The following is a 10,543-nucleotide window of genomic DNA, read 5'->3' as shown; positions in this document are numbered from 1 at the left end:
TGGGAACGTGCTGCCACCAGGAGGCTGCCTGGGCTCCTCCGGGCTCCTTCCAGCGCTTCCAGCCTTCTGCTCCAAAGGCACCTGGAAACACTCCCCACTCCTTGACAAAGCTATATACACAGCAGTGACGGAGAACTACCGAGCTGCCCCAGGGCTGCATATAAATCAAGGCTAAAAGTGACTTTAGTGAAGCGGCTGTTGGTGCCTGCACTGGGCATGCATCGATCAATGTGTGTTTAATTGCACTGCCATGACTGCCACACGCTGAGAAATACAGCACTGGAAATCACTCCGTGCCAGTGGTAACTCTTCCAAAACAATCAGGGTGAAATCACTCTGTACTCTTTCATATAAGATCATAATTTGATATCAGTGATCTTACCACCAAAACAGTATATTAGGTTTAGGAATCTTTTTTCATTCACTTTCAATAGCAGTTTAAGTATATTTCTAGATTACAAACAGACACATACGTATTGGGTAAGTCATCTACTGCAATTGGAGTCATTGGAGCTACCTCAGTATGAATGGTTTGAACAGCTTTCTCTAAGAATGCCTCTGTAGAAAATGCTGGTACTACAGTTGCCCTTGCAGTCTCTGATAATTTATTTTATGTTATTTGTGGGAAAAATTTAAATATAAAGAAAATATTTTATCCAAAGCTAATTAGAAAGTGGGGGGGGGGGGGGGGGGGGGGGGATGGTTGGTTGTTCTTTTGGAATTTTTTGATTTTTTTCCCTAGAGAAACTAACTACCCAGTCCTGGCCTATTCAGGTAACCTTTTCCATAAAGATCCACTTCTACAGGCAGACACAAGCAATTATGTCAAGCAGTCTGTAAATTAAACATACTCACCTTTGCCAGACTGTGAGCCTGGATTCTTTCCATTGCATTTCCTTGGTCTATCAATAACTTGTCTTGTGGCCTTGAGAATTTCTTAGCCTAGCTGTGCCTTGTGATCCTTAGATCAAGATCAACTAAATAATTGTCATGAATTATTAACCTGTGTGGGACTGGAAAGGAGTTCTGAAGCATAATGGCCTTTCCCTCCAGCCAGAATGCCTAATGGCATCTCTTCTGCTGGATAATGCAATAACATCTGCTGAGGGCTTTCTAGTGACAGCTTCCTTGTGACAGTGCTGAGTGACATTACAGGATGAAGCAGCTCACAAATGCCACCTTCACACCAACCTTCTCAGTACACCCCACAACATACACCATTTTATAGCTCCTAATGAACGCTAGTGATAGATTACCTGTTTCCATGAAAAGCCAGCCCAGATATGACTGGGGGAAAGAGCTTATCTTTAGTTCTGATTAGCAGTATGTTTCATCCTAAAATACAGATATCCATAGGACCAGGCAGACACTTGGCTCCTTCGCTGCACGTTGAGACCATCTGATGGTGGGCCCATGTGGCAGTGGAAAATGGGGAAAACTGAGTAAAATTCCTGTATGCTGGCAGGCACTGCTGAAGGGTCCCAAGCACCCAAGGGAAGCCAGAACACAAGATTTACCTCTGCCCATAGCCCTGCCTTCCTGCATCCTTCCAAAAGCTGGACAGATCCCAGCAGTTTGGCTTACTTGACAGGCACCTTTCCTGGATGAGGAAGAGGCAACTCCTTGACATTCAGATATTCAAAGCCCATAGCATTTGTATGCCCATACCTACATCAAAATGTAAATAGGAAGATTTCAAGGAACACTCTATTTTCTTTAAAACAATTTCCAAGTTTTGTTAGCTCCTAATAGGCTGTCTTTTTTTCTTTTGTACTGCTTGTATGTATTCTGAGACTATTTTCTTTACCAAGCTGTTCTATTCACAAGAGGTAGCATCTCTCTTTTGAATTTGTGAGAGTATTGTACCACTGGCCATAACTAAAGGAGCCCGAACCATCATTGTTAATAAACTCTTATGCTTGAAAATTATCATTTTGCTTTATTTTAGGTCTATACCCTATGGATGTCAGCAGCCTTTTCCCATGCTCTGCACTTCAGGAATGATGAACACATTAATACTAAGCAAAAATATTATGGACACAAAAATACTAAGCCTAGCTTGGATTTTCAGGGCTGTGTGCAACTACAGAAAGTTTCAAAGAGCTCTAGGAGATGGAACTATACTGAAGAACTAACTAGTCCCATAAGGCTCAGGCTGACAAATGCACAAACAAACTTCACAGGAGCTGCTAGTCTGTGCTTCCAGGCTTGAGCTTTCAGGCTTTCAGTACACAGTTTATCTTGGTGACTCATTTTGTCTGCACAAACCTCCAAAGGCTTTCTGCTACAACCACCCTTTCCTTTCTTACACATCCTGGTGTAAGGAGTCTCTTTAAACTTAGACCATTTTAGTCAGAGGGATGCTCCATGAGTTTTGGCCCTTGGATCTCACAGGAAATCAATATTTTTCTCTTCTGACAATGCTACAAGGAAGCTTTGCAGATTATGAAGGAAGACATGTTCCTCAAGGAAGCCCAAGCTACTGTACAGGCAAGAAACCCACCAAAGAAGGAGAATCTATTAGCTCAAAGCCAGACCTAGTGGCTGGCCTTCCATGGTACTTCCATGAACCCCTTACAGGTTCATGGAAGGTCCCTTAAAGCACCAGCGAGTATTCCTGGTGTTTAAAGCTTCAAGTGCTACTTCAAGCCTGGAAACAGCCTTAATCTTCCCAATAAGGATCAGATGGAGGTTCCTCCAGGCTGACAGAGGTAGGAGCTCCTGGGCAAGATACCCTGCTCCTAACTGGCTGGGCAAAGCCCATGCCCATGGAGAAGTGCTACCACTGCTCACTTAGTCTCTCCTAGCTCCACGTGAAAGCAGGAAGGAGAGGTGGAGCTGTTTTAGTTGGGGTATGAAAAAAGCACAGGCCATAATGATATTTATCTGTTGTTCTCGTTACTGTTATTCCTGGCATAATACATTGAATTTCACAGGAAACTGTGACAAGATTCTGGGGACAGATGCTTTTCTTTTTGAATGTGAACTGCTATTCAGTGTTCAGAGACTTTTTCCTTCAGAAAGAAAAAACAATGTTAAAGTATTACAGCGACCTGAGTGGGTCGCTGCTGGTGAGAGAGACGGTGAATCTTGTTTCTTGAATCAGAAGGCTTGATTTATTAATATATGATATAATACATTATAGTTATACTAAATAGAATATAGAGAGAGGTTTGCAGACCTGCTAGCTAAGCTAAGAAGAGATAGAAAAGAATCCCAAACAAAGTTGTGTCCAGGGACTCAGTCCCCTCACTTGCCCTGGTGATTGGCCCTTAATTATAAACATAGGAAATGAGCCAATCAAGGTGTCCCTGTTGCATTCCACAGCAGCTGATAATAATTGTTTACCTTCTCTTCGGGGGCCTCTGGCCTCCCGAAGATGCAGAAATCCGAAAGAAAGGATTTCTGTGGAGAAATGTCTGCGACATTAAAGTTAGATACTTGTCTGACTTTTGTTCCTTTAATGTACAAAGACTAAAACCAAAGTTATCAAAAAACAATCTTATTATCAATTTTTAAATCCTTGCAGTGGAATTGCCATGGAAAGATGTCTCTGACTATTGACTTTTTTTGAGGCTACATTTCTAATATTTGCTGTAGCTATTTGCTTGCTTTTCTGATGTTTTTGTGTCAGCCTGTGATGGTTGTGCAGTTTCTTTTCACATTAACCTCCATCACATGGTGTCCTCACCTCTGCATTTTTATGAAGCCCAAAAACCCCATTTTTTATCTGGGACCTTTACAATAGTGTATATTGCTATGATCTTGGCAATGGCTCTTTTTTCAGCTAATTTCATGAAGGAGCTTTACTGTTCCCTATATTTTGAGTTAAATGCAGCTGTTACAAAAAACTCCTTCAAGGAGATTTTGTCCAAGCCTTAGTATAATGCACCCTCACCCTCTCTGAAACCATCATTCAGAATGAAATTCTGAATTTGAGATTTGATGTTTACAAGGGTTTGAAAAGCTCAGAAAAAATCTTTTTGCATTAGTTGGGTATATCAAAGGTGAAAGATCAGACTGTGGAGTCAGAAATGTTGTTCTTCTACAAAAAGAGCTATAAAACCAGGTTAAAACACTGTATCATGTGCAGGGCAGGCATTGCAGCTGGTGTCTGAATTGCTGACACAGAGCTGGGTTCAGCACCTCGGTTTGTTCCTCTCATGACCATGGAGACTCTTATCTTCAACTGGGCTTCTTTCTCCATGAACCAACCCATCAGCACATCAGTCTCAGCCTACAGCCAGGTGTGCCTGGCTGTAATTTTAAACAGCAGTGCTCTCTGATGTCCTTTGCATTTCATCTGCCTGCTTGGATGTCTCTTGGACATCACAGAGCATCACTGCACCTTGGCCCTGGAAGGTTACACCAGGAGGAATGTCCCCAGAAACATCTGGGGAAAAATATGTTTAAGACTGTCTGTGGGACCAGGAGAGTTGTGTCTCTAAGGGCAGAAACAGTGGGAACATGTGAAGGATGATTTGTCAAGTCCAACATAAAGACTCATGCATGGAGGAGATGCAAAGGGACCAGATTTCCCTCCCAACAACATAGAGGTGAGCTCCACCAAGGACTATCCCCCTCCTCTGTCCCTGTTAAAAGATGCTGGATTTACACAGTCCTGAGAAATGTAATGGGAAGGTTTAAAATTCCCATCTACATCCTGAAATATTGGAGCTCTCTTCACAGCTCTCCAGACTAGAGCAGGGTCTTTTCTTTATGACTTGTACAACCTCATATTTCATAAACCAAGCCCAAAATGTGAGATGGACTAGGGATTGAAGGGCAGGGTGAGTGGTGATGTCAGCAGGAGTTCCTTGATGCAAATGCAAAGGGTAGGTCACTGCCAAAGCAGCACAATGCTGGTCCATGTGCTGAGCTAAAATGCCATGTTCTCCTTGTCCTCCTTCTCTCATATATGACCTTGTCTTAAAAAGGTCTTCCCAACAATCAAAACATAAACATGCATTGGGAAACCTGAGAGAAGTTAATAGTGTTCTGTCCCCAGGTAGCTGCAGCACATGTGTGCTGCTCTTAAGAGCTGCCAGTCACATTTGGAAGGAGAAAAATCACTCTGCAGAGGCAACAAAAACCATCATGGAGCAAGACATTTATATTCAGAGTCTGAGAGTAAAACCATATACAATATATTCAGTGGCAGAGATGCATCACTGACAGAAATTATCTGAGAAATTATTTTATAGAAGTTCCATTCTCTATTGTAAATAATGTAAATACTGCAAAATAATGTAGATTTGTTTGCATGTGTACATGCACAAAGGCTGCTATTGAAAAAACTTATACATTTTGACCCTAACTGCTGCATTAAAAAGTGCTATTTTCACCATAGGACCCTTGCTTGGAACCTTGTCAGAGAAGCACCTATTCTGTATTTTGCTTTAGCCACACTATCCTGCATCTACTGGGCAGGATATCTACTGTCCATGTGCAGGGCTGTGTTCACCTTGCCTTCCTGGGACTCTGCTCTGACACTTCTCCTCTGGTGTGAATCTGTCACAAGCATGCATTCTTAAGGCTTCCCAAGGCAGGGCTCCAATATTATTTCATTTTTAGCTACCTAAGGCTCCATTCCTGAGAATAGTAAGTATTATGTAGACCTTTTTGTCCACATAATAATTATGTGTGATTATGTTACTGTTGTTGCTGCTGTTGTTGTTATTTTTCCATAAGACTGGTGGGAAAAAATGAACATGATGCTGTTTTATGGAGTGTAAACTAAAGTACATACACTGTGTAAACCCATTAAGAAAGTGCAGACAGCCAACATTTGGCATTTCCTAAATTTTTCACAATTAAAATCACAGCCATTTCATGTTGTTTAATTATTTTTATGTCATTTTAGAAAGGGTGACAAATAGAGTCGTTTGACATGCCACATTCCTATGGCCAAGCCAAGTTGCTTCTGCTTAAATAGCTGCAGCAGAAAATAATGGATTATTGGAAACAGTTTTAACAGAACTAACATAATTAATTTTGTCATATCCAGCTAAGGGAGGGAGTTAAGGCGAAACTGATGTTTGCAGTTTAGGCATGCATAATTTAGAAGGAAAGCAATCTCCTAGCAAAAAGTAAATAAAGGTTAGTGAGCCAGGCCTAATATTAGGCTTTGCTTAAATAGTTCATGTACAGGGCAATTGGAGTATATAGTCAACAAATGAAAACACTTAAAAGAACACAGCTTCTCAGGGGTCCTGAGGTGCAGTGAAGGCTCCAATTCACATTGCCCATAAAAAGATGAAATCTGTGCTGCAGTATTTACCGTATGGGTTTAGAAACCGATCGTAACTGATGGAATACAAAAACATGGTGGTGAAATTGCAAATAAATAGGTATTGAAGGTGCATATACATGTTTCTGCAGTGAACTTTCAAGTTAATTTAAGCAGAGTTGATTTTCTTCTCACCTGTTAGCAGTTAAAGGCTGTAACTCTATCCACGGCTCTGCAGGGCACCCACAAAATTGATCAATTTGTGAGAGGTGAACTCTTCACTTGAGCTATGGTTACTGCAAACCATCAGCTGCTTTCAGGGGAATCAAAGTTGCTAATGGCAATACAAACACAGTAAAAGCATCCTGGGTGTTCTGAGGGGGATATCATGTAGCAGGAACCAACTCATCATTGAACAGGAGCTCCCACAAATGTATTTCTGTGAGTTAATGTGTTTGAAGGGGTTAGCCAGGTTAGCCAGTGTGTCCCCAAACAGCCTGAATTTACTGAACTTATTCACTTTCATTTTGAAAGGGTCACAGCAGTCATATAATTTAGTTTCTGCATAGTTCAGTATCATGTGGAAAATAATATAAAGGGCCATTTTGGGTTGCAAGGGTGTGGTAGCTTACAGAGAGAGCAACTAATCAGGAATGCTACCATTTTGTGTAGTTTCTGGACTGGCTGGTTGGCATTTAGTCAGCTCATATCTTCAGCAAAATAAGATCAAAGCTGTTCACACCCTTCTTTGCATTGGCAGTGATATGTCACATCCCCATACTGAAACATCAGATATAACAGAAAATGTTCATATGGTATTTGACTTTGGATTCTCCTAATTTCCTGTTTATCTAATAATTTTCCTTCAGAATGGAAGGTTAGAAAAAGTAAGAATCAAGAAACAGGAGCTGTTAGACTTGGCGTCTCAGACACAAGTTTGAGAATGGTCTCGTCTGTAAATGGGAAGATTTCTTGCTTTGAAACTTTAATTTCTAACAGCCACAAAACAGAATTGCTGTTCACAAAGCAATCACCATGGCTTCAAACTGCAGATCTGTAAAACTGTTCCAAAATGTTTAATAGATTTCTGGTACTTTTTGGGATCGCAGTATGGATTTGGTTACTTCATGATAGCCATCATTCTGGATCCTGTGGTAAGGCATGTTGTTTCTCTAAGGAACTTGATGGCTATAGCACCTTTCAGAAGGTAATTAACTTTTAGATAGAAGGGGAATTGTGATAACCTTTACCCAGAACCTTTACCTTAACCACAGCAGCCTGAGGAACATTTCTGCTTTTCCTTAGAGGAAGTCAACAAGTTCCACATCTACATTTTAGCCTTTGATCCTACAGTGCTTGAATCCAACTAGGCATGGGAGTCAGGAAAGATCCTCGTGCTATTTCTTGTATTTTTTTTCACAGCCAGCCATGGATCCTTTCTGAGTGTGGGGTAGTGGCACAGTCACACCTTTAGATTGACCAGCTACTGCAAATTTTCACCTCAACCATCAGGTGAATGCTTTTAAAGACTTTTTTTCTTGTTCATGTAATTTTACATGCTGGCATTTGGAGGAGAGCAAGGTTCTGTTTTATTCCTGTTTATCTCACTCTTGAGTTTCTCTGAGTAATAAGTCAGAAGCAAGTAATTTGTAAGATGTCATTTCACATCTCAGTTATGAGGACATTAATGTAAAGCCACATTTTGCACTTGTTTATCCTTTGCAGTACTGGTGGTTTCACTGGGGATTTGATGGAGGAAATAAGGTCGGGATGCATCTCTTTGAGCCAAATACTGCAGAATTTATTCCGGCAAAAAAAGCATGTGGGCTTCCTCCTCCTAATACTCCATGCAATGGAAGGAAACATATGCTCCTCCAAGTGACCATGGAAACTGGTGCCTTGGTTTCCAAGGTGATTTTCTGGCAAGTGGCCGAAGGAGGAAGTGTTAACAAAACAGGATCCTGGGCAGCAGAAAGCATCCACATTCCTGGCAATGCAGCAGCCTGCACTGAGGAGGACAAAGCCACAGAGACAAGCAGAAAACTCCTCATTTTAGAATCACCAAAGGTGTCAAACACCTGGCAAAGGATGGGTAACTTGGTCTGTGGTCCCAGCTTCCTCACATATCTATCTGTTTCCTTTTCTGCTTCTACCTGGGGAATGAGGTCAGTCTTACCCAGCTAACACCTTAAGGCTCATATAATCTCACTTTCAATAGAAAATAAGAAAAGCAAAATAACCCAAGGAGAGTAAAAAGAAGCTGCTTAAAACTGACTCATACCTTGAGGTAAGGAAATTCTCACACTCTGTGTATATCTATATATATCTATCTATATATATGTATGTGTATATGTGTGTGTATATGTATATATAGATACATATTTAATGTTTCATAGTAAATAAGAGTGGTTTTCTTTCTTGGCATTTGCAAGACATGGAAGACATGTGAAGAAATACCCATTTCTCTTTAAAGTGCAGTAAAGATACTTTGCAGAGCATGTGGGTAATCCTCCTGGGGTTCCATACCAGCATACAGCAAAATCCTTTCTTCACATTCTTCAGGAGGACCAAAACTCTCCTTGTTTGCCTGTCAGTGTAATTCCTCCTTGGAGTAAATTTGAAATACAGTGATGTGCAACATGACATAACAGAGTGGAGGAGGAGGAAGGACTGGTGACAAGATCACTTCCTTTTGCAGCAGAGGGGAAGAGGAGTTGATACAGGAGACACATGAGCTCCTCCAAGTCCTGTGCAAGCATTAAAGCCTGCCACAGAACGCTCTCACTTCATCAGTTGTGGAGTCTACTGATTTATACCACTTCCATGACCACAAGCCAGTACAGACATAACATTTAACAGTGGAACAACCCAGAAACAGCAGTGTTACTGAAGATTAGATGAAAATTAAAACCATCCCTAGCAGAAGAGCAACCCATCCTGATAGAAGAAATCTGATTGGAAAATAAAGGAAAGCCATTTAAGTGTTAAGTGTGCAATTATACTAATTCTTCAGCTATAAGTAAAGCCTTATGAAGTTTGTTTGCCAGGTTTTCATTAATGTCAGAAGGTCCTGTTCTATCCCTGCAGGAAACAGTTATTGACAAGTTATTTGAAGAATGTTTCATGGCCACAGGATAGAACCAAATTATCTTTAAAATGCTGGGAAGTATTTTGACATTCAGTCGCTTAATTAATAGTGGAATTTATTTCAGAATTTCTCTTTCTTGCTCTCTCTTCAACTTTTAATGGAAAATCTGTGCTTTGCAGGTGGTGGGGGAGATGTACAGCAGCAGTCACTGAAAGCACTTTGCTTACCACAAATAGAGAGCTTTACTGAAAGCATGCAGAAGTAGCACTTGCTTATCCCACTGGAATTGCAGTTAAAATGAACATTGGCTGAAGTGCTGCATGCATCAGCCAACACAATAAGGGGAGATGATGACAGTGAGGGCAGAGGATGTACCCCGCACAAGTAACAGCCAATGACCTTATCATTGGCTAACCTTTCTGACCTTATCATTGATAAACTCCCATATGCATATTTTTCATCAGATAAATCCAGGTTTTTCCTGGAAAATATCTATTCCACTGATAATGGAATGGCGAGTTTGTGACACACATTGCTGAGTGGGTTCTACAGAGTGGATCTTTCTCAGTTGTTCAGGGAAGATTGTCTGAGTAAGCCAACATGGAAATAGAAAAGTTAAAAAAGTATTTTATTAAAAATAAAATATCATGGCTTCTATTACCAAACTTCTGGAAACATTCTCTTTTTTTATTGTGTGTTTTTGTGGCAATTGCAGAAAAAAACTGTAGTATTACCACAATATTATGGTCACTTCAAATTTTCCAGTAAGTTTTATCTCCTTATGTTCAAAAATTCACAAATTTTATCTTTCCAGGACATACAGCTCTTATTTCAGATCAGAAAAACTGTTGAAGACTTTATTGTATATTTTTTGTAGTCTGAACATTCAGCTATGGTTGTGTCATTTCTGTGTTGGCTTAGATCAAACATTTTTCCCAAGTAACTGAGAAAGTGACACTGTAAAAAAACACTTAGCAACAAGTGTGGCAAATTATTTATCCTTTGCTTTCCCAACCAAAGTGTACCTGCACTTGGACACAGCAAAGATGTACAGCATTATTCAAATTAACCATTTCAGGGGGATTTGGATCTGTTCAGTGGGGTTCAGGTCAGGGCTACATGCAGCTCTTTGCATTTTTTCACAGCACAAAGACAAAACCTGTTGGCTGCCCTACAGGTGTGGGCCATAACTCCCCCAGCAGTCAGATGTGATGCCCAGGTACCAC

The sequence above is a fragment of the Ammospiza caudacuta genome, chromosome 5 (genome assembly GCF_027887145.1).
Source record: "Ammospiza caudacuta isolate bAmmCau1 chromosome 5, bAmmCau1.pri, whole genome shotgun sequence".
Taxonomy (NCBI): Eukaryota; Metazoa; Chordata; class Aves; order Passeriformes; family Passerellidae; genus Ammospiza; species Ammospiza caudacuta.
The sequence above is the reverse complement of the archived record's forward strand: the minus strand, read 5'-3'. Positions refer to the sequence as shown.